At 39.5% G+C, this 24,762-nt stretch overlaps 1 long non-coding RNA gene across 1 annotated transcript in view; it reads right to left on the bottom strand.

Annotated features, from left to right (window-relative positions):
* Positions 1 to 3,304: 3,304 nt before the first annotated feature.
* Positions 3,305 to 24,762, bottom strand: part of LOC134859397 (uncharacterized) — a 137,268-nt gene continuing 115,810 nt past the window's right edge. Inside the window, exon 3 of the long non-coding RNA XR_010165093.1 lies at positions 3,305 to 3,447. This is a non-coding gene — a long non-coding RNA (uncharacterized LOC134859397). The remainder of the gene's footprint in view (positions 3,448 to 24,762) is intronic.

Raw genomic sequence — 24,762 nt, 5'->3', positions numbered from 1 at the left:
AATAGTTCAAATTAGCTTCAACTCAACTAGATACAATTCTGCTTGTATTTGAAAGGTAAACTTTCATTAAATGCCTATTTGTATATCGATTACTCACCTTGTTACACTGATTTCTTAAATGAAACTTGTTTTCTCGCATCTACGGTGCACAAAGGAAAAAAGAAGTAGAAAACCCATAATAAATTGAAGTAAATGGGGCCCCGCTTGTTCAATAATTAAAGCCTGTTATTCAAAACAAGTCAATGTTTTTGGATGTCTCGTTCACTTTCGAGAGAAATACAAAATGTCTTTCTGTGGGTGAAGTATTCATTTAAGTTATCAATAGGCATATTTTGAGCACACTAGATAATAAATTGAGCACATGGTCCAGATGGACCAATGCCCTTAAAAGGAATGTTGTGATTTATGACTTTTTTAAAACAATATTAGTTGTTGTATTGCTGCTTAATTGAGTTCTGCAAATTTGAAGAATCTCTGAAGAGTCTGAAGAATTTCTTACACAAATATCTATTCTCAAACAGGGAAAACAAAACACTGACGGGACCCTATTTTGCTTTTTCAAGTTTTTCCTCTCCTGTATGTTCCCAAAGTTTCCCCCAGAGAGAGCTTCCCTCCTGCACTCCTTAGTTTACTTCCTTAACATTATTACATCATCATGTAACATTCATGCTACTATTTACTCACGCTCCAACACATTGTAGGTGATAGGCTAACGGGCGGGACATCTCTAAGCGGTTGCCAATTACAACAGAGCCAGCCAGCCAACCAATCAGAGCAGATTGGGCTTTGGTTTCAGACAGAGGGGCAAAAAAGGTGCTGCAGCAGAGGCAGTATGAGAAAAATGAAGACCTTTTTAAACATTAAAGCATGGAGACATGCAAAACAAAAACACAAATATGAACCTTAAAATGAGCAACGACCAAGAGTAGAGGAGGCCGGCTAAGCCCCACCGCAAGATCTTCATTGTTCTGCATGGCTTCTCTGATGAAGCCGCTAAATGTGGTTATTGAATGCTCATAAAGTTATTTATCAGATTCATTTAAAAAATATCCAGCAACTGCAGAGATGGCAAAGGTTGCACAATAGTGTCAGCAAAAACGCACTCAGATAATAATAACTACATGGTGTCTAATTTCTGCTAATGGATTGGAGAGAGTCTTTGCTTTAAAAAATATTTAACTCCTTATCTTTTTGTCCCTGTTGTTTTGATACAGCCGGAAAGGGTGCTAGCAGTAAAATCTAAAACTGGGATCATTTTGCCTGGATGTAAAATTCTGCAGGGTACAAGGTGTACATTTCAGGCTGCATGAAAAAGTACTTTCAGTATGACAAATGAATGTGCTTGTCTGACTATCATTAATAGGAGTATGGAGCATTATGACATAAAGAAGATCCCCTGAATACATTCTCCAGCCTCCGTGCCACCTTTATTTCAGGAGGACATTAGGATCTTTTCAAGTCACTAAGAGCTTTTTTTAACCAATGAAGACCTAACAAAGTGTCTTGAAGCGCGCAGACCAAAGCTCTGCTTAACCCAAAAATGTTATAATCACAACTGTCCTTTTCACTGAGTTACTTTAAGACAATTGCAATAAAAATCTTCAGAAAATTTGGACCTCAGATCCTCCTAAAAGGTTCCTTGAATTAACACATTTTTTTCATGGTCACATTGAAACTGGATACACAAAAACTTTAATCGTTGTATTTTCTTATGCATTGAATCCAGCAGGATGATGGACAGGCTTTTTGTTTTTCTATTTTGTACTTTAAGCGTGTGATGTGATAGCAGCTCAGTGGAAAATGAAAACACATGGTGTGCACGCCACACTAAAACAAAACGGGACACTTTACATGCCATCCACAAAATACGAGCAATGTTTTGGCATCTAAATAATGGATTTATGCTAATAACATGTATTAATCACAGTGGTTCCAATACATAGATCAACAGTTCAAATTAACGCTGTTGCTAAATATCAACAGTGAATTCTGAAGCGTTCCATCCGCCATTAGCCGAACATAATTGCAGCCTGCAACAAATTAGAGGGGATGCAAATGCTTCCACAGTGCTAAAGAAACATCTCAGATAAGGATGCTTTTTGTTTGTTTTTTTACAAAATGGAACATTTCCCCCTGAAAATTGTGTAATTCGTTGAAATATGGCAACAGGAAGCTTCAACCAATTTTGTTGCTTTCTTTCACTCTGCCTCTGACATATGAGAAATATCTTGCCCCAGAATTGTTATTAAAAATTGATCTTTGACTGTACGTAGCCAAAGATGCCTCAGTGCATTACCCAAGGTGTTTTTCAGCTAAATGAAACAATGTTCTGGTACAGTGACTGTGTGCTCAAAGGATTTTTACCCCTTCAATGCAGACCCCCAGCGACCTGCGGCGTGCTGCATATCTTATTCCCCATGTTGGTCACTGCGTCCATATTCACATGTACGCTGGCAAATGTGTTCACCTCAGGGAAAGTTGCCGCAGGGAAAATTGCCTCAGGGGGAAGTGCACACAGTTGTTATTCCAGGCTGTCTCCATTATGAGAGATTTAAAGCTGCTTTACCTTGTTTACAGCACTGTCAGAAAACACAGCCGCTGCACTGTCTCTCCCCTGAAAATGTTTGAGGAAAAAGGTCTGAACAAAATGTATGTTAATTAAAACGTGCAATGTGTGGCGATGATGTGTTTGCATGTTTGAGTAATCAGATGCCAACACTAGATGGTTGCAGTGCCTTTTGTATTGCTTGCCTTCGAGCAATTAGGTGTCAGTTGTTTGTTCATCTCCTTTCTAGAGGAGACGTGCATATGTTCTGTATACGATGAACCGTTTACCTACTGGAGGGAAACTCTCAAAAGACTTTGTTGATGTTATTCGTATCGGTGGATGATACACGGGGTACGTGAGTCACTGGACTGTCGTGACATATCATTATTGATAAATAAGAGTACAAACCTTCTTATTATCATAACCTCTATTAACTATTCATAGAGTAAGCGCAGATCTTTGTAGCCGGATGAAAGAAGCAGAGCTGTCAAACATACTGTGCGAAGGAGTGTGTTTCCTCTGGACACAGGCGTGCTCTGCCAGCATGCCTTGCTCACATATATTGTTTTGGCTTTGAAGGCGAGCCGTCATGCATGCTTGATCACAGGCTAAAACAGACACTCAGAAGTCCCACAGTCTTGGCAGACGAGAGCTATATATTTTCTAGAACACTAGTGAAAATTCTGATCCAATGCCATTTTCTCCACTTGCATGGAATATTTGCTAATGACCAAACACACCTCCAGAAACGGGCCGAGAATAGAAGGGCTCCTCCTCAACATCTGCTCCCTCCGTCTCTCCGAGGTTTCCCAGGAGGTCGCGAAGACTAGATCCCTTCCTCCTTTCCATACTTCCTCCCCACTATTTATTCAGAGAGTGCACTGAAGAAGCAGGTTGTCCTGGTAACAAGTATTGAGAAATTCTGAAATTACACAAACACCATGTAAGACTGAACCAAATAACATACGTCATAGATGGGTTATTTTCTGAAGCCAATCATCACACGGTGGGATCTTTGAATCTGCTCCCAAACAACATTTAATTATTGAGCTATGATGTCTGGAAGTAAAAACAAACATGGAACAGGAGGCTCTGTGTCACGATTTGGGAAAGGACCCAGGTGCAGAAGCAATAGAGGAGGCAGGGGTTCAAATGTAACAAAGGGTGAGCTTTTATTAATAGAAAAGCTGTTAACCAAATGCAGACAAAAAGGTAAAACGAAGGAAAAGTATCAAATTAAAACACGGACAAACCAGTGGAAGAGGGAGGCTGAAAAAGGGATATCCAAAAGGGTTCAGGGAACAGGCAAACGACAAACAACGACGACGATACGACAAACAACACAAAAGAAAGCAGACAAAATACAGAGGAGGGTAATCACAAGACAAGAAACAGCTGGGAAGGGGGAGGAGACACACAGGGGCAACAGGTGAGCATGATCAGACAATCAGACAGGAGGGAAACTAAAGACAGGAAGTAAACTAGACAAGACAGGAAGTGAACAAGCCAAGACAGGAAGTGACAAAACAAGAAACATTTCAAAGTAAAACCGTAAACTATAAATACCCAAACTGAGATCATAACACTCTGAGCTTGGCAGCTTTGTTGACATATAAACTTAGCCATCAACAAGCTTCCCACCTGCATATGAAGGCACCATGTCAACAGGTTGTAAAACTAGTATAACCAAAAACATACATAACCCCTAGACTACATGCTCTCCATGTTAAGATATTAACTTGAGCTCTCTACTTCCTGCAACAACATATTTTAGTTATTTAATAAAATGTTCATACATTTCCTTAATGAGTTACTTTTGTTGAATTAGGATAGTATGATTGGGATAGTATGACCCCAGAGTTTTGCTCTTATGTGACACAAATATGGAGTTTTAAGAGTAATTTGGACAAAGAAATAGATTTCAGATCAGATCATGCCTAATGTGGCCCAGAGAAAAAGGATTATGTTTGATTTCATGTGTTCTCCACCTCATGTTTCACTGTGAGGGCGCAGATCCTTCACTGTAGAGTGTATAAAGCGGACTGTTGAAACTACAGCCAATACAGACTGGCTGACGCTCATAGCTTTTCCTTTGAGTCCTGCTGTGACAGCCTAGTCATGATGCTGTGACAGAGATATCCAAAAGTAAAGTTTTGGAGGAACTCTTAAACTTTGAATCCCTCCATACCACAGCCCCACCCCCACCAATCCTTACTCCTCTATCACATCTCCACCTTCATCTCCTCAACATATAACAAATTCACAGCCAATCATTCGGGAGATGAACGCTTGAACCACTACAATATGTTATTTATCTTTCCAACTTGCATTGACATGATGTTATTGGTTGTATGCAGTTCAATGTAAGGCATTTCAAGGCATGTATCCGTTCATACATACTTCAGATTTGTAAGTAAGATTTAGTTTGCAGTACTTTTATGTGTAACAGTATTTCTATGCTGTAGTATTTCTACTTTTACTTAAAATATCTGAGTACTTCTTCCACTTATAGGGATATGGGTCACTTCAAACATGAAGATAGGATCTGGGAGAAAAACAATCAGAAATTAAGCTGAGTAATGTGAACTAAGCTTTAGCAGACACGCTGTAGATGGATACAATTTTCTAATAATATATTATCTTTAATCAGGCTATCCAGTGGTTACACAGCAAACATAATCAAATACTCAGACAGTCTACCCATACATTATTAATACAACCTGATAACGGTCTGCTTTCTGTGATTTCACTCTAATTAACATCAGACTAAAAGTAAACACAATACGTCTATTTAAAACTGAACAAGAACATAAGTATCAGCGAGAGAGGTGTGTTCTATGGAAAACTATTTTCAGCTGCCACATAGTGAGCTCTGAACTAACAAGGTGCAGTTCTATCAAACATTTCACTTCCCAGCTCACAAAACTATTATGCAGCAAATCCTATATCTTTGGTTAACATCACAGTGCAGGGGATGTTTGAATTATTGTATCCGAAGTTCCAGGACAATTTCCAAATGAGATTTCTTTAAAAAAGGCTTTAGAGTTCAGAGCCATATTATTTTATAACATTTCATAAGTCCATTTTAAAATGGGAACTGGATGTACATGATTTAAATAGAATAATTTAACTGAGAAAGTATTTGTAGATATGACCCTTTCTGTTTCTATGATGGGTGTTTTTTCCTTTTCTTTAACCATTGTCATATTATGACATGCTTGATTTGCCCCAAACATTCAAATCAATGCAGTTTTGTAGGTTATAAAAATATGTCGTATGTATGTCAACATGTTGATATGGTTGTCACCATTTGAGTTATAACCGCTGTAGATCTAAACTCACTAAAACATTTTCAGAGTTACCTTTTCAAGACCAAAGGCAGGGATTGTTAAGTACTCAAAAACAAAGCATTACAGTGAAGTATTCCTCCTAAACAAACAGTGGAAGTCAAAGCAGAGCATTAGGACTGAAGTAATACCTTGTCTGTGTGTAGCTCATTTGAACCACTTGCTAACACGCAGTCGCTGAACCATTCACACATGTAAATAGTTGCACTATTCTGGGCGGAGGGAAAATTAAGCCGAGGATAATTTGCACAACTGCATTTCCAGGCAGCATTGTTCCAAATTTAGTGACAGTTCTTGGGGACAGAAACGGCACGATTGCACAAGGCTTTTAATGTGCTGATTAAAATGCAGGTATGGAGCAGAAATGACTTGCAGATTTCTGCCAATATAAATGACATTTTCTGTCAAAACCCTGAGACGGAAGATAATACAGGCCGACTACTGGGACTTAGGTTTGTATTGTCTGAACTCAAAGTGTCATTACATAAAGCCCATTTGCTACAATGAAAAATGAAAACACAGACCTAGAGTACGTAATTTCAGGCTCCCACCGCTTTTCTCTATAGTCAGAAATCAACTGCATCCATGAGTAGAGTTTAAAAGGGAAGGGATGGAAAAACATTTTCAGACAATGCAATGTCACTGGATGTTTTGCATTTGTTTAGATATAGATTTTACAGCATATTTATTCCGGTGGTGTATTGCTGCTTGGCAAACTGAGATGAACAGTGGAGTGCAATGTAATGTTGCCTGACGGACAGCAGTAATGGATAATAAATCCCAGGTTCAGGTGCTGTTTGATCATAAATCACACTCACACTGTTGGCCAAAGTCAAATCCATCAGGCTGCAGTTCAACAGGGAGCAGTGGGTTTGAGATGTGAAAATAAATCCCATTTTGCTTAATGTTTGTCTCAGTATACAACAGAATATTAAACAAACTTCCACAGATACTTTGTCTTTATTAGGAATAACCTCAATGGTTCATTGGTATCTGGGGGTAAAATAGGTAGAGACTCTGCAAGTAAACAAGTTGGAGAACTTTAACTGCATCAAAACATATTCCTCTGCTATAATTTAAATATTTTTCATATATTTTTCATGTCCGTCCAGATTCATGAGCCGGGGGGGTCCAGTGAATCAGAATGTATCATCTGCTTTGTGTCAGAAACCCAAGCAGTGGGAAGCAGTTGAAAGGTTCGCTAATATGATGTTTTGCTGCTTGTTTCTTTTACTGCAAGGTCATCATAAAGATAAAAATAATCCCCCGTGACAAATTTGTTTTCAAAAGGTTTCACTCTCCTTCTCTATCATCTGCGAGAAATACTGCCCGATAGTGCTGACTCCAATAGAATGCTTTGATCGGGCCTGATGTATTACCCTGTCTTTCCTGTAATTCAAATGCCTCCACCACTTGTTTTGGGGAAGAACGTGAGAGTGTGAAACGCTCCTTTGGGAATCCCACTGAAGGGCTTCTTTACTCCCAGACACATGTTGAGGCATGTCGATTTCCTAATCCGATGGAAACACTTGTCAATGAAAGATAATTGTGCAAATGCAAATATGCCTGCGCAGTGGTAGGAGGAACCATTTATCAATGCGGCTTGATATTGCAGGCATCAATTTGCTTATCCTGGCCAGGGTTCAAAATGAAATGAGAATCCTGAAGTTGATGCTTCAAGCACTGTTGATACGTTTATCCAGGATGTGATTGCACTCAACATGAAAGACAGCAGAAATGATCCACGATACATAATGACGTGCTGAACTGTGGTCCTTGCGTTCACACACTAATAGCTTATAAACAATGCCTTCTTTTTATTTTCTGCTCTGTCTCCAAGTCTCCATACTTTTTCCACAGTGCAAACTACAGTATATAAAGCAGACCTGTGTAGCTTATCATTAATAACACACAGCTTGTTCCCTGGCAATTTGCTTCAAAGATAAGTAGGCTGATTTATACAGGAATCTGTTACAGAATGGCCAATTATGCTGTATGTGTGTAAGAAACACTGCCTTGTAATAAGCAACAGTTGAGATAGTTGGCTAAACCTGATTTATACATTATGTTAGCACTAACAGGCGGCCAGCAAACCTAACATGGACACTTTACTCAGAAAACACTGAGCCACCGGAGAGAACGTTTATGTCTGAGCAAAATCACAAGTGAAAAAGTAAAAATGCTGCAGTAAAAGCTCATTAAAATAAAAGCCATTCTGTGTTTTGATCGTCTTTTATCTTTTATTAGTGCTAATGGCAAAATGGCAGCATTGGCACAAGCTAATGGCTACACAGTCTTGACCTATGTCGTGTTAGTCATCCACAAATAAATAAGGCCCCCTCTATACACTTATTAGTGGAAAAGAGGATGGATCTTAAAGTTGCTTTGAAGCAGGATTTGGGACATGAGTCTGTGCTATTTGTTAATCAATACAACTCCAAAGCCACTTCCTCTTTAATGGCTTGCTGATCAAGGTCAGCAAGGAACAACCCTCATCATTGCATTTTATTGGAACTTAAATGACAAAACCAAAAGTAAAAAGGCTGTAAGCACTTAGTTTAATTCAAACTGGGACTTACTTCTCCAGCAATTGGATCAGATTTAAAAATGTTAAGGAAAAAGTCAATCCTCATATAGCAGACAATACCCATTCTATAATAATAACACTTTGACGCTAATGTGTTTGTATAATTGGCTTAACACATCTTACTCGCGCCTCAAGTTTTTAACTTTTAGAGAAAGTATATTAGCTTTAAACTATGCTCAGAATTATCTTAATAAATAAATATCTTTTTTTAAGTATGTTCAATATGTTTCAGTTGAAAAAGTCAATAGTGACCCATAATACATGATCACAGGTGCTAATCTTTTATAAGCTGTGACATCGCTGCTGACGTTTGCCATCTACTTTTCTCCTTGCTTGTTCAGTAGCACCAATTTCCTTTAAAAAGGGAAAAGTGTAGAAACCCGACATTACTATCTCTTATTATGTTAAAAAATCCTGATCGGTTTGGCCACCGTATGGCTCACCTGGTGGAGATGGGGGAGCATGTACATTGGCTCAGTCCAATTGACCAATAAAGCCCAAACAATTTGTTGAATAAACCCCCCAAAAAACTGAGTTGATTGTTGACCACCTGATTTTATATTTTGAGGTGTGTATGTTTGATGGGGTGCATGTTATGGCATGTTGAGTGCAGCGCTAACCTTCTTTTTTATGTTTGTCTTATTATAGATTTCATATATCTTTATTTTAGATCAATTGTTTTCAGTATGAGCTAAAACAAAACAAATTGTGGCCTGATGGTCAAGTAATGGCTTTAAAAGTGTTGTACTGCTTCCCTTTATGTCAGTTTGTAAGCCAAGGAAAGAATCATGTTCTTAATTTAGCTGTTCCAATGTGGCAGATATTTTTATTGGAAAACAATGTTCATGTGAATTCAAGCACATTTCCACTAGTATTATGAAACACGGCACCTCTAGTTTAACAGTGCAGTCCAACAGCAGTGTGAGGAAAGGCACTTACAGGTACTGTAAATATGTCATACACACTTCTGTGTAGAAAAGCTAAACCCATAATCCATACTGAGTTTTGCTTAGGTAAGCTTGCCTCCACTTTAGAAAACAAACAACCAGAAACAAGAAAGCTACACTTGTATGGCAGGGAAACATTGATGTCTTCTGGAGTGATGGCAGCTTTGCCATGTAGACATATTGCAGAGGCAAGCTTTTTGAGCAGGGCAATGCATGGAAGTAAATGGTTTTCAATCTTTCCTGACTCTAGACAAAATGGTTCTTTGAAATGAGCCTCACCACGAGAAATGAAACATTGTACTTACATCTCAACCTGTCTACGATAACATTCACCTTAGAATATTACTATGCTGTACCACAATGTTTCCAGCTTGTGAGTACACATGCACTTAGAGACGAATACTCTATGGCAGGGGTATTGAACTAAAATGCAACGAGCTCCAGTTAGATAAGATTTCATCAAGCAAAGGTCCGGAACATCAAAATGTCTATCTCGTGTTACGAATGAGTGTGATATACATTAGATGTGTCTAACGTATCAACGTCTGCAAGTCATCAAACAAACAAAGTACATTTAAAAACAACAATATTTATTGTCACTTGAACTATACAGATATACAGTATAATACTGTAGATATGTTTAATGTTCCACTCGGGCTGCATTTAAAATAAAATAGAGAACATAAATAAAATAGCTTTTGGAAATGTGTGAACCTTAAAACAGCTTCATTTTAGAAAGATTAAATAAAGTGCAGCAGCAGCTTGAGTTTCCCTTTCTCTGTGTTAACCGTTTCACATCTTAACAGTTTCAGCCAATTATATAGCATATCAGTCCGAACACATCATAACAATTGAACAGTTTCAAGGTTTGTCTTTCTGTCCCTCTTATATTCCAGTCCCTCACTGACTGACTTTCAGTGAGAGAACTGAGCTCTAGTCTGCAGGCCACGCTTTTAAATCGGGGCTGAAATGGTGTCAGGGCCATTCTCACATGTGAAGGTGCCCATTGGTGCTCCATTCACCGCCTTCTCTCTCTGTCTCCCACTAACTTGTCTCTCCGCCTTCTCTCTCTGTCTCCCACTAACTCGTCTCTCTCTCTCTCCGTCTTCTCTCTCTCTCTGCCGCTAATAACTTGTCTCTTCTTCTTGCGTTTATCTCCCTGTATCGTTCCCTCGTCTCTTTCGCCCCCTGTTGACGCCGGTCAAAATGAAAATCCCCTATTAATGTTATAGGTTTGGGTCCGTATGGGTCGGCGTCAGGGTCTGGACCCGGACCGCGGTCTGCCTGTTAGTGAACTATGCTCTACGGCATACCAAAATATCACTATGAGAAGCTTTGGATTCATGGCATCTTTCAAATTGGTCGAATTAAGGGCAAAAAAATAAAATGAGGTCCAAGTAAAGTCCACAACAAGTGCTTTTCAGTGAATCAATCACACAATAGTTACTTTCTTTGACTAATGATTATTGGAAATAGCATTGCATACGATCCATAATATGATTAATTAACAAACACCATATTTATTATTTACATTTGGCAGAGTCTACACTGTTATATGGGGAGACTTACACTGAGTGAGCAGGTAGGCATTCAGGCATCTAAAGCACACTTTGACAGCACACATGTCTACTGATGGATGCATAATGGCTGTTGCCAGAACTGACTACATGACCTTTCAGCTACAGGGCGGTCCCTCAAACCACGAGGGCAGTCCACCACCACAACCTCCATAAAACTGGAGGAATTTCTGGCTCAGTGAACATGCGACCAAAAGTGCTCAACAACGAAAGGTAAGACAAGCAGCAGCACCACAAGACTCCCCGGGAACTTGTGGTGCTGTCAGTAATGTGTTTCGGTGGGCCCGACAACATACTTAGGCGGTACTTATCTGGGAGAACATCGAGACAAGAGAAGATAAGAGAGTAGAGCTCTGTCCTCATTTTCCCGTTCATTTTTCATTTGCCCCCCATCTCTCACTCCCTTGTTCCCTCTCCTTTGCACCAGGGCTCTGTGGAGGATCGTTGAAATTCCCCTCCTCCTGCTATCATCCTCCATGAGTTGTCAGAATTTTTCCACAGCTTTTGGCCCGAGATCAGTGAAGCACCTTGGGCTCTGAACAAAATAGAAGCAGGATGTGGAGACAGACACAACCTCCCGCAGCAATCTCCTCCCAAGCAATTTTGATAGCAGGGGTGGCATTGTGGGTTATTCTCTCTGTAATACACTTTAAGGCTCTAAGCTTGTTCACTGCACAGTAGAGAGGCCTGAATCCCCCCTGCATGACTCTCTCTTGACAGTCAGACAAACAGACACCCAATCCCTGGTTTGGATGATTACGCTGCTATTGACCATGACCTTATCGTTCATGCGTAATTTGTGTGAGAGAATTCACACATCATTTTATAGCAGAAAGAAAAATCCGGCCCAGCTTATTTTTCATTTGAGTCAACAAGGGAGGGACGTAAACATTCCAAGGCTGTTGATGATCATTCTGCTTTTACAGTTACCTTGACAAGGAACTATATGAAAGAAAAAACAGATCAATGAGCATCTGGGGCTACTTCCAAGAAGCAGGTTTACTGAATTACCAGTTGCTGCATGAGTACAACCAGGTGTGTAACGTTTGTCAAGACATCTCTGCAGCCTACTCTTTAAACCAGAGCCACCCTCTGGGTGGATATTTAGTCCATCATTCAAGCTTGGTTCTGGTTGATTTTATGGTCCATGAGCTGTTTCATTGATCACGCTGATAACAATGGCAGTTTCTCAGTGAAATATCAACTGCCAGAGAAAGAAATGTAGCTTTCTCATTATTAAAAACCTTCTGCATCCATCTTTGCCAATGTTGATGCCTGTGGATATTAGGACTTGTATTGACGCTTTGTGCTTGGTGTTTATATATAGCAAACAATCAAGTTGATGTGTTATTTTAGCTCTTATTGTCACAACAAGCTCAATCCAGTCTGAGATATTGCAGATAAGAGAATTATCAATGTCACACTAATGGGACAAACGACATGGGATAATTTGCATTAGCACATCTTCCATTGTGAACTTATGCAGTTTCCAATAACCTGTGATACTTTGACAATAAAGTGGGGCTCCGCTGTAGCTGGCTCAGGCTCTGAGAGGGGAGTGAGTTACACAGAGGAATGTTATTGTTTCACAAAGAGGCTTTAAATTTGTGCCGCTGAACGCAAATTAATGCCTTTGAAGTCGAGAAATCTTAGAAAATTTGAGATTTTTTTCTTCTTCTTCACATGAATAAACCTGCAAGCTGCAGACGTTGGCACAAAGACAATGTAAATGAAATAAATTAGAAAGCTGTTTTGTCCGTGGTCAAAAACAACTGAAAACCATCTCATCTTTTGAACCCCCTTAGACAAAACTTAAAAGGAAGAGTCGGTAGGTAGTGTCAGTCTTTTTTGCTTTAAAGAGCATATTTTTGTTATTGAAGAGGAACCTCTATCAGGAATGTGCAGGCAATTACACCAAATGCTCCCATGCATGAAATCCCAGCTGGTTGTTATTGATAAATTTCCAAACACCTCCAAAGACTTTTCAAATTACCTCTCTCCCTTATTAAAACTTAACTCATGCATTCCATCCCCCCATCCCCTTTTTTTTCTGAGGGTATGTGCAGGCGTGTTTGTGTGATAGTGCAGGAGCAAGCAGGAAAATATGCTTGAGAGAGTGAGAGAGAGAGACAGAGGAAGAGAGATAAAGAGAGAGAGAGGGAGTGTATGTCGGATTGGAGAGCCGGACATACCAACAGACAACATCCATTTATCTCCTCCTGGAGTACCGATGGGCAGGGCTTCATTATTAGTAGGGAAGTCGTAAGCCAAACATATTCTGAGTCTCTTCTGTATTCAAGGAGCATACCTCCACATTAACACAAGCCATTTCTCTTTACATGGCTGAATGACAATCCCTTGAAAACCATATGAAGGTCAAATTAATTGCAATATTCTAAGGGAACAAGGAACCTCAAGTTACTTCCCTAAATATCCCCCTTGCTTCAGTGTCATCTCTCCAGGATCTGCTTATTTGAAATGACATCTTAATTGCGCTGTGTGGAGATGAATGGATTGTACACACGCAAATTCAAGGTTTCAAGGTTTTATTGGTCATATGCACAGCATATACAGCGTATATGTTGGCAATGAAAATCGTATATCCCATGCTCCTCCAACAACTCCACATACATGGTGCAAATAAGATAAATAAAATAGTGCAAAAAGAGAGAAGAGTATTTACAATAACAACAATAAAGATTTGAGGATGTGAAATATATATATATATATATATATGAAATACATTGAAAGTATTTAAATACACTGTACAGTCATTTAAATACTTTACACTGTTGAATGAGGAGGTATGGCAGATGCATATATTACGTATAACAGATGTATATGGCAGATATGTTTATACTATGTGTGTGTACTATAAACAGATGAATTAATTAGTTATTTATTTCCACTGGTGCAAAAACACCCTTCAACAATAGCGTCACTTAATGAGGCACGTTTATTATGCAAAAAAATTATCAGAAACACAATTCAATTAGCAGACAATTTTAAAACAAAACCTCACCCCACTGTTATCACACAGCACATTTACTATGGAGGAGGTGACAAGATGCTTTACTGGCTCTTTGAACTCTTATTTCAATAAACTATTTATCTGGACTGTCAAGAGACCAATTTGTCTTTCCTCTCAACAAACACAAAAAAAACCAAAACTGGTTGCATCAGGTTTGCGATTTGTAAAAACACACTGGCCATTCATGCAGGATTCTCGGTTTGGTGTTTAGAGAGAAGACCACATCTGTTGTCCCTGCTCTGAACCCATCCTGCCCTCCAACCTTAGCCCTGGCAGATAAGAACATCTCGCCCATGAATACATTTAAATGTAAATGCAGCTCCTTTCATGAATAAAGACACAGTTCCAACTGCGAGAAGCCTTTATTACAGTGTAATTAATCATCTCATTGGGCTGGAGATTAATAGCGGGGGGAAATTAAATGCATCTTTGCACACTCTGCAGAGATTGATTTTGTTAGCCGCAGAAAAATAATGAAAGGTGCAATATGATTAAAATAAACGACACTGCATGTTGTTTGGCCCTCAAATATTTACAGGGCGTGAATATTTATCAGCAAAATGTTAAGAGACACAGAATACCAGCTACCCAAGCTACTTAAGAGAGGAGCGCATTTCACACTGATGGATGTGAACTTTTTTTCCCCAGAAAGCATCATAATGACACATGCTTTGATGTCAGAGCACTCTGTTGATGCCTAGAAAGGCTACATAAAACAGTAGCCCCTTTTTAACACTTTCTATTTGTCACAAATATGTACTGACAAGGCCCTGCTGGGATTAGATTATGCATTCCTCTCATGTGCCATCCGACCAGTCCTTTGAGACACAGACATAAACCCACAGCTATAAAGTAAATGCACAGTAAGACCTCTCCCCCCTACAGAGTACAAGCGACTGGGGGATGTGGAAGCACAGCCTGCAGCAGAGGTAAGTGGCACTAGTCCCACGTAGCGACGCAAGGCGGCAGGCTGCCACTTCATACTGCTCTGTGGCTGCAGAGGTGGATGTAAGGCTGCATTAGTATGCATTTGCTGTCTTAGTGGGGCACGCTGTCTATCCTGACAAAGCATAGGTGGGAAGAGTGAGTGTGCTTACAAAAAGGCAGGTTTCCTTTCATGCTATACACTCAGTCTGTCATCCTAACAATATGTCACTTGCTCCTCTATTCTTTTTTTCCAACCCCCCCTAATTTTCTTGTTGTGCATGGTGGCAGTGGGAAGTGGTGTCAACTGTTGAGTGAGATGTTAAAAGGAGCATGTGTGTAGAACAGCAAACCAACAAAAAAGGACATGATGGATTGTTTTTTTGTATATATCCTTAATTTGCTGGCTGAGTTCACTAAGAACATATTCTCATTCATGGTGACAATGCAGAGGATCAGTAGCAGGAGTAATACACAGGCGCATAGCTGGAAGCATGAATGGATTTTTTTCCTAGAAGCTAAGCACCTGTGGATCTAATCACAGAACTGGATTTCAGGTTATTCAACGCGATGATGAGGACAATGATTATCAAGATCACAGTATTACTATCTTACTGCACTTAGTATTGCAGTCTCCAACAGGCGGGAGCACTACTGCAAACATGGCTCTTGGCGTTTTCCCATATCTTTAACTGCCTCTGCTGCTGGCTGCTTTGAGGCGATATTTTTATATTAGAGAGCCGCTCTGATTCATGTTTGACCTCCCTGCCACACCAGCCCCTTTGAATGCAGCGCTGGCAGAATAATAAATGCTCTTGTTGGTATACAAATGGAGGGATTTCATGACTGTGAGGATTAGTAAGTAAATTCATAAAACGTTCACATAGATCTTACGTTAAAAGCGTGGAGAAAGGCTACAGCTGGATTGACAGTTAATTCCTCCACATCAGCTGAGGTGAAAGGGAAATTCGAATACAGAATTTTTTCCCGTGAACACATTTCCAATGATTTGCATGGCTTGCGGTGTTTAAATCCTATTTTTACACTCAATGATGTGTGCCTATGGTCAGGAATATTTCTGAATACAAACTGTATCAGGCATGAATCTTTCAACGTAAATGGGATTAAATATTTGACAATATTTATTCCTCTTGAAGGTCATTTCTGACATTTGCTGGCCAACATCATGATGTCATCAAATAACGACAGGAACAATATGTTTCACCTTGCATCCATCCTCCCCAAAATGTATGCAATGTATAAAATCTATATTAAATGCCATGACTCATAAGCGGCCGCTTGCCTCTAACAAAAGCAGACGCCAGATTGCATGTCTCATCAATGGTGCGCTCAATTTAACATGAGCTGACAGACAGATTGCAATTTGTTTTACACACATCCTTTATGACAGCGTCCTTTACCATCCAGCTAACATAATATTATGTAGGTACTTAGTGCAGAGTTTGGCTGAATACATTTCCCTCTTGACCTTGAGACAAGGTGCCATATATTATGCCGTTACCCCCACAAAAATCAAATCTAAGTGTGTGTGTCCTTGTGTAGATGATTAAAGTTACCAGCTGTTGTGTTCTTTAATTTGCTTGGTTGAAAATAATTGCATAGCACTACTTGTGATTCCATCGCTTGTTAAATTCAAAGGACACAAGTGCAAGCAATGGATGGAGTAATGCATGCTGTTGTGTACATGATTGCTCCACTCGCTGCTTTTATGATAAGGTCTCTGTAGCCCCCCGGCACCACACACCCCGCCATCCTCTCCCGCTCTACTGTTGATTCATGTGAGGGGGGGTGACATCTTAAGGCACATACCTGCTGGGTGCTGCTCCTTGCATCCAAGATTTCCCTTCTCTATATATTTACTGTATATAAATAATCTTATGTTGTCAAGTTACATCAAGCTGCATGACTTCAGAGTCATACCCCTGCTGCTCGTGGAATCTGGTGAACAACTTATCCATATCCCTTTGCAAAAGCACTGTGTTGCATTGTCAGATCACATACGGTAGGCATACGCAGTCATTCATTAGTTACACAAGGGGGCTACGGCATCTTTGATTCCTACAGCGGCTCTCACCTCCCAAGGAGCCTGCTCTATAAGCATGTGTGACCTGCCATCGGTAAACATTAACTGCAGTGATCCATGAAGGTTTTCGCCTGAGACATCTGATGTCCAGTCTTTCAAGCTATTTTAAGAGTTTTTAGTTAATGCTGTAATTTTAAAAGGAAAAAAGACAACAAACAACATCTTAGTGCTTCAGATTCTAGCTACTCATAGGCCAGAGGTGTCTTCAGTAACTACAGATGTTCCTAATGATTAATTTCATCAACTTTAACATTGAAACTTGTAAACTGGCCTAAAAGAAACAGAACACTCAGAAAAAAAGTCCCTCTTAAGCAAAATGTAAACTTACGTTTATAGATTTTCCAAATTTGTTTTAATGAAAAGGCAATTTGAAATGTGTAATCATATTTTCATATGTCAGTAGTAGTGGTAAGGTAAAACAGTAGACAAACACTCAAATCAAATCTCTCTACAGCTCTGTATTGGTGTAATCTTTGCACACAATCTTTACCGAACAACTCAATATCAATAGCCTTCCACCTGAGAAAGGGAATCGAGAAATGTTGAGACAAAAATCAATTCTGATAAAAATCAGACAAGAGAACTTAAAGATAGGTCTGAAGGTTGAGGTGAGACATTCCTCGACTGTAAATGGAACATGCTTCACTTTTGAACTTTGAGAGGGTGCTACAAAGATGGCAGCAATACACCCTAAGACATGGGCCTCCTCTGAATCAGGTTCCATCAGACAACATTTAAAAAATTGTAGCGAAACTTACTTAAACCACTATTTACCCTGCTTTTCCTTTTGCATCCGTTCTTATGTTTGATTGGTAACAAGAGCTCAGATTCGATATGCCAAACAATGTGCTCAGCGGCGCATGCTTCTGATTCAGTGAACCCTGCACAGCTTACAGAATATATGGAAATCGGAACTGAATGGAAATCTTCAGGGAACCTTTAATATTATAGTCAAATGTCAGAGCCCGAGATGCTGAATGCGACAAGAAGTGCACTCTTTTACCTCGTGTGAAGCTGTGACTGTGGGCCCGCTGAAATCTCTCACTCTTCTCTTCTGGTCTGGTCTTCTTGAGATAAAGATTTCAAAGTCAATCTACCCACTGCTGATCATTGACTCAAACCACTTTCATCCTCACTCAAGTGACCAGGAGTCTAAACCAGAAGTTCACTCCTCAAACCTCACAAAAGAAAGAAAGCATATCACTAAGCTAAAAGCTTAACCTCCAGCTCAAGTGGTGTCTTTGAGCTTAACTCTGCAAAGCCTAGCCGACATATTCACATCAAGAAGAGCTGTAGTGGAAAGAACGAAATTCTTGGTATTTGACATGAAAATAAAATGTTTTGGAACACAAATCACTACCCTGATACCTGACCATATTTAGCTCTGTCATGCGATTTCGTAATGTGATTGCCTTCATCTGACCATTTGCTTGTTAGCTTGTTTGTGACCCGAGAGTCTCTCAAAAGCTAATGGCTGGTTTGGCAGGAAATGTGCTGTGCACACCTATTGATTTTTTTGACCCGTCTTTCCTCAAAAGCCACCTTGAGGTCAGTCTTTGCCTGCTCTCATGGCACCCTGTCTGGGTGGTTAGCACTGTTGACTTGCAGAAAAATGTCCTGGGTGTGAACTCCTCTAATGCTGAGTGAGCTGATAGAAATGCAACTTACTGTATACAGTATAAGAAAAACTATTAATACTACCATGAACGTGCTACCAGTTTCAAACAATAATTCTTGTGCTTTTGACCAACAATGCAACAAAGTTACAATGTATTCTAAGGATGCCACATCTTAAGACGAGTCTATATAGCCATGCAAGTTCCTCTGTGAGGCTTTACTTTTATTTGTATACAATGGTGCTTTTAGCATTTAATAGTTACATCATCATCCTCAGAATAGCAATGCTAGCATGCTAATGTTTATCAGGCATACTGTTTGACATGTTCACATAACAACATTTGCTTTTTAGGAACTATAGATTTGAATATTTAACAGTAAAAATGTAACTGCCTGTAAGAATGTTGACCTACTTGCTTAATGGTTAAAGATCGGTTACCAAAGGGTCGGGTATCGACATCCAATTTTTTACAGAATATAATTTAATAAACTTCATTCCAAAATGTGGATCATATGTTGGCACCAAAGGATAAGCAATGTGATGGATTCATCCTGTAGGAAACATAAGCTCATTTCAAGGTGATGCAGCCCAGTGTCCAAACAAAGATGTTTACAGTGATTAAGTTAAGTCATCACCAAAGTAAATAGGATTCATGCTTTGGGGTCCATGACATTACTAACCATTTTTTTTTAGATATTTCGGGTTTGACCAAAGAAATGGGCCGACAGACCATTACTGCTATCCCTAGAGCCATTTTGAAAACCTCCGCACAAAAGTCTGAAACCATGTATATTGGATTGTGCATAGTATTTAGCATACTGATAAATGGAGGTGAAACGGAATATCATACAGGAGCGACTTGTGAAGTCTTTATAACATTTCTATTCCCTTTTTTCCCCCCCAACTATGGAAATGTGTCACCAGTGGAAACATTGTTACTGACAGAAATTCAAGTTTTCACAGATGCACTCTCCTGTCAAGTCAATCGAGGTGCTTGATAAGAAATCACTTTATACATCTGCCCTTATGTAACTATTCTTTCATCTAAAAGAATACTGAGGAGATTGTCAGAGAACACATGCATGCTATTGAGTGAGTTCTTCTTAAGATGTATTCAATTGTGAAAACAATACTGTGAATTAGTATATTAGCATCTCCCAATGCTCAGAAATGACCCTAACCGCATAAAAGTGACCAACCACAAATGTAAATGAACCAATTATTGTTATTCAGTGGGCATGGATCCAAAGTGACTGTTCCTGCCTGGAGGAAGATGACCTTTTGTTTGTTTCTCTCTTGTGGACTGGCAAGAGTATAGACCTGTGGTTTTCAAAGTCTGGATCATGACCTGCCCCTGGGATATCTGTATGTCCACCTACCAACTTTAAAAAGGCATCCATCCTGCTGGCCCTCAAAAACTGTAAGATATGGCTTTAATAACTGTTTTTATCAGTATTGCGCATGCTGATGTATATGTTCTTTGCCTGATCTAACACCTTAAAAGCATTAAAAAAAATAGAAATAAATCCCTTAAAAACAGTTTTTAAAGAACCTGAGGGCAGACTGTCTTGCCATGATGAACATATCCTGTTTATTATTCTCAGTTCAGCACACTTCTGCGTTGACCCTCGCCCACTTGATCTGCCTTGTCCATCACGCTCTGCACTGAAAGATTTATTAAAAGAATAATAGATTGTTCATCAAACACTGGGTGTCAGTTTGTATGTTTAATCATAAGGGGTGAAAGCCGTGCTCAATCACAGGCCATTCCTTAACCTCTTGCCTCTGAATTGAGTCGAGCTCTTGTTTTTGCTGACACATCGGAGGTCACGTCAAGATGAATTGTTTTTAAGAGGAAACAGGTCCATAAACTATGCAACTTTAACAACACTGTGTGTGTGTTTTCACTTTGTAACTTGATGTGAACACAAGGAGATGATGGCATGGGCCAAGTATTTAGTCACAACTTGCTATTAACACTGTTATCATGTCTGCTTCTCTATTAAAGACAAACAGTTCAAGTGAGTACATTAACGTTTCAGAGGAAATGATGAAAGCCTTGATCAATTTCATAAAGAGCTACTAGCTTTGTGGTGTGGAAAAAAACATTGTGTAATCTAATTTTTCATCTCTTGTGCAATTATTGACATGCAATATGATGAGCACTTCAATGTGATTGTACTGCATCAATGGAAAGGTCTGAGCAATTTGTCAGCGAAGGTCTTAATGGTCCACTCGTAATTAAAGGTGGGTAGCGGGCAGGAACCCTAAAGCCATGTGCTTAAACCATTGGAGATAATAAGAGTCACATGCTCCAGGCTTACTTACTATCACCCAAATTATTAACTGTGGTGCACACAGCCTTGTCTCTCAATGCCTCTGCAGCCAGCACCTTACCTTTTAACCTCCCGCCCTCCTTCAATCCCATCTTCATGCAATAATTGGAGCACACATGGGATGTGAGTGTGATAAGGAGGAAACGGGTAACCAAAAATGAAATAGGCTGATAAGGCACACATGCAGGATTAACCTAGACCTTTTTATTGAGGAGATCCTTCGAGAGCATTTTTTTTACTCCTCCTCCTGCCAGCTCATGTTGTAAATTTACACTGAAAGATATCGTGTCATAAAAACCTCCATTTAGTGTCAAGAGTGTTTTTTTTGTTTGTTAAATTATTAGAAGAATTTTGCAATGTGTTTAATATTATCATGTCAATTTCAATGATATAAAACATTGAAAGTAGTCATTTCTGTGAGAAACTGGAATAATAATGAATATAACACTTGAATAGTTGCAGATTAATGTTCAGTCGATTGACCTATCTACCAAACTTTTCAGCTTTATGTTCAGTTTACCATTAAAATGTCATGTTTGATGTAATGAGATAACATATGGCTTTGTTTACCATTAAGAGTTTTTGCAAGATACCAAAAAATATGCACAAACAAAAAGGCTGTGATAAAAAACGTATATCCGTAGCCATCATAACAGGGATCACTGCCCTTGCAGTAAAGGATAACTGTTTTGACCAGTCAACTGTTCTCAGAGGAGAGAAACAGGTTTAGAAAAGACAAAATGGAAATAAAATAACTCCTTCATCTTTTGAGCTTGCACCGTGTGTAGAACAGCTTGGCTAGCTCCAAATTCGGTCAGCGCCACACCTACGCAGCTGCAGCAGCTCCGGCAGCGCCGGCTGTGAGTTCCTTCTCTCCTCTCCTGCGACTGCATTAACACTTACAACTGTGTCTTGACTCACCAAGCCCACATATCTACCTGTGAGGAATGTGTCAGCTTTCAATATTACACCCACTACCAACTCATATACAAGTTAATCTCTCATCACTCCACTTGTTCTTTAGTTTTAGTGCCTGCATATGCTGCATGCTGCCTATATGGTGCAAATTAAATTCCATTTACACCGGATTCATTGTTATACATCTGCTTTGGATGTTAGTGTCTTGGTATGTAACGCTATGGAGTTGCTGAGAGCTAGAAGAGTGGTGAGTTACTGTCTTGTAATAGACTTCGTACTCTTCGTAATCAGAAACCTCTGCTGCTCTGTTCCACAGTCTGAAATAAGGTGAGTCATACTTAATCAAATCAAAAGTCCATTTAAATTAAGACTTTATGATTGAGAATTGATTGATTTGGGAAATCAGGGGCGATACCCAGCACAAATATTCAAGCTTCTCTAAGATAGCCCTCAACAGATTTTTTTTTTTTTTCTTCAAATAATTATCATAGATACAAACTTGGAAACATTTCTAGAATTTTTTGTCACTTTTTTTGCCATCATTGGATGGATGTTTGCATGGGAACTGTCAAAAACGTTTGTAACTTTTCCAAAAAAGCAACGTTGATATGAAATTGGTAAGATTCCCCCTTATCCAGCGCCTGATCTAAAAGTGTGGATGCAGTGAACGGTCGTCTACAGCTGTATGCCTCCTTCTCCAGAGGCTCATACTCGCCAATCCACAGCTGTGTTTGAAATGAAACCCTGCAGATACATTAGGTTTCATTCAGAAATGCGTCACTCTATAAAGTCTTAAAATGCTCTTAGTCTGTCTTGGCCGCGCTACATACACAGTGGAACATTTGAGTTTGTGAGTGGTAAAAAACAATTTGGTTGACACCTGGCTTGGCAAATACACAGATTTTGCTTAACTACTGAAGCTTATCTCTCCTTAAAAAAACAGATTGCAGACAATGAACTAGCAGCTCCTCATTTTCAGCCATTGATAACTGTTGCTTTCACTGGTTAAAATGAAAAATACAGCCTGCGGCAATTCATGTTAATTTTGTCAGTGGCTTGATTGCAGGCCAATATAAAACTTGGCTGTCATCTGTCGCTCTGGCATCCAACAGGACAAAGCAGCAGATAATGGGAATCACTACACATCATAGCAATAATTTAAGCTTTCAAAAAGTTTTTGTTTAGGACCTTCAGTATTTGAGTCCGTTAGCTTGTGTTGAATAAGGTATTTCAGGTAAAGGAGGTTACAGCTATTAAATCAATGCTTCACACACATTTTCAATCATTAGGTATCTAATCTCGGTATCAGCAACAGATGTGATATTGAAGTAAACGGTTAGGGAGCGTCATCAAAACAACTCAATAGAGTAACCTGTTCAAAAAAACAAGTGCCTGTAAACCTTTCATGAAGGACAACCTCAAAATGTGTATCAAACAACTTTGGAAAACATTTTATAATAGATTTGACCTTGTATTTGTTATGTATTCTCTCTATATTAATTTTTATTTATTTATTTCATATTATTTGCATATTAATACATGCGACCTGAAGCGATTTTGCAAAGATCAAAGCACAGGCTTGTTAGGGAAGTCAAAGATGGTCCATATAGGCAGAGCAGACGCCCTGCTTCAGGAGCCAGGCAGAAAGCCCAGTGCTATTTTGTGACTGATGGCACAAATGAGGGACTAATGCACAATATGTTACACCTTGGGGGGAAAGGCGGATGCAGGAGAAGCTACATATAGACTTGGTAATGAGGATGGGAAATGTGTATAGGTTTGTTTTCATGCTCTGCTCTGATATTAGCCTTTTTTCTCATGGTGCTATTGTAGTTCACTGCGGACATGAGCACAAAGTGCTAACAGCGCCAATTATAGAGTGTGTACAGTGGTTTGCTTTCTTACATGATCAGACAAATCCAGGTGATGTTCACCCTCCACTGCCTGCAGGCCAGCACAATATGCTCCTCACCCCTGCATGCTGACAGGTGTCAGCAGCTGCCTGCTTGACATTTCTGTCATTAAGAAGCATCTGGTTTGTATCACACCCCTAACAAGGCTTGCCACCAGGCTCTGATTGGCTCTTCTTTGGAAATAACCAATGCATCCCTTAGTTTTGTAACTCTGAATATAATCCAGTTACGTAAATCTAAAGTGAAGTTACCATACCACATGTCACAAGTTTTACTGGTAAAGTAGCTGTTTAAATCCAGCTATTTCATGCTGTAACCTCTGGTGAATTCACTCAAGTTTGATTTGGAAATGAAATGAAAATGTAGTGAAATTCAAGGAAATTGTTCCCCAAAGCAATTGCTTAATGGCTTCCTTAAAAAGAGAGAGTTAAGGCTCTGAAATGTGTAGTTTGAACAAGTGCTCAAGTGTCTCTTAGAGATTTCAGTAATCCATAAATACAAGAATATGAGGCTTAAGATTGTCATTGCTGAAAGTATGGGCACAGAAAATGCTGAAGAAACAGTTAAAAAAGCATTCAGCCAAAACTTCATATATATGTTAAATTTCCAATCCAGTGGGTATGAAGCAGGCAGAGTTACGGTTAGCACTCAGAGGTATGAATGTTGCTGTAGGTAACAGTACAGTCCCCTAAGGCTGCCCTGTGCACCACTACCTGTCCGACATACTGCTGTCGACACGAACAAAGCGCAGGCTGTCCTTTTAGTGTGTAATCCAGAGTTCGATGCGGCTGTCCTCGTGCATCACGGAGCCACTCTCTGAGGAGGCCTTCCTGTCTCTCCATGCTTCTACCCTCTTCACATGGGTAAAGGCAGTGTGGAACAACAGGTATACTAGTGCCACAGAAGCACTTC

Source organism: Eleginops maclovinus, chromosome 23, assembly GCF_036324505.1.
Source record: "Eleginops maclovinus isolate JMC-PN-2008 ecotype Puerto Natales chromosome 23, JC_Emac_rtc_rv5, whole genome shotgun sequence".
NCBI classification, from domain to species: Eukaryota; Metazoa; Chordata; class Actinopteri; order Perciformes; family Eleginopidae; genus Eleginops; species Eleginops maclovinus.
Note: the sequence above shows the minus strand (reverse complement) of the source record. Positions and strands in the feature narration are given on the sequence as shown.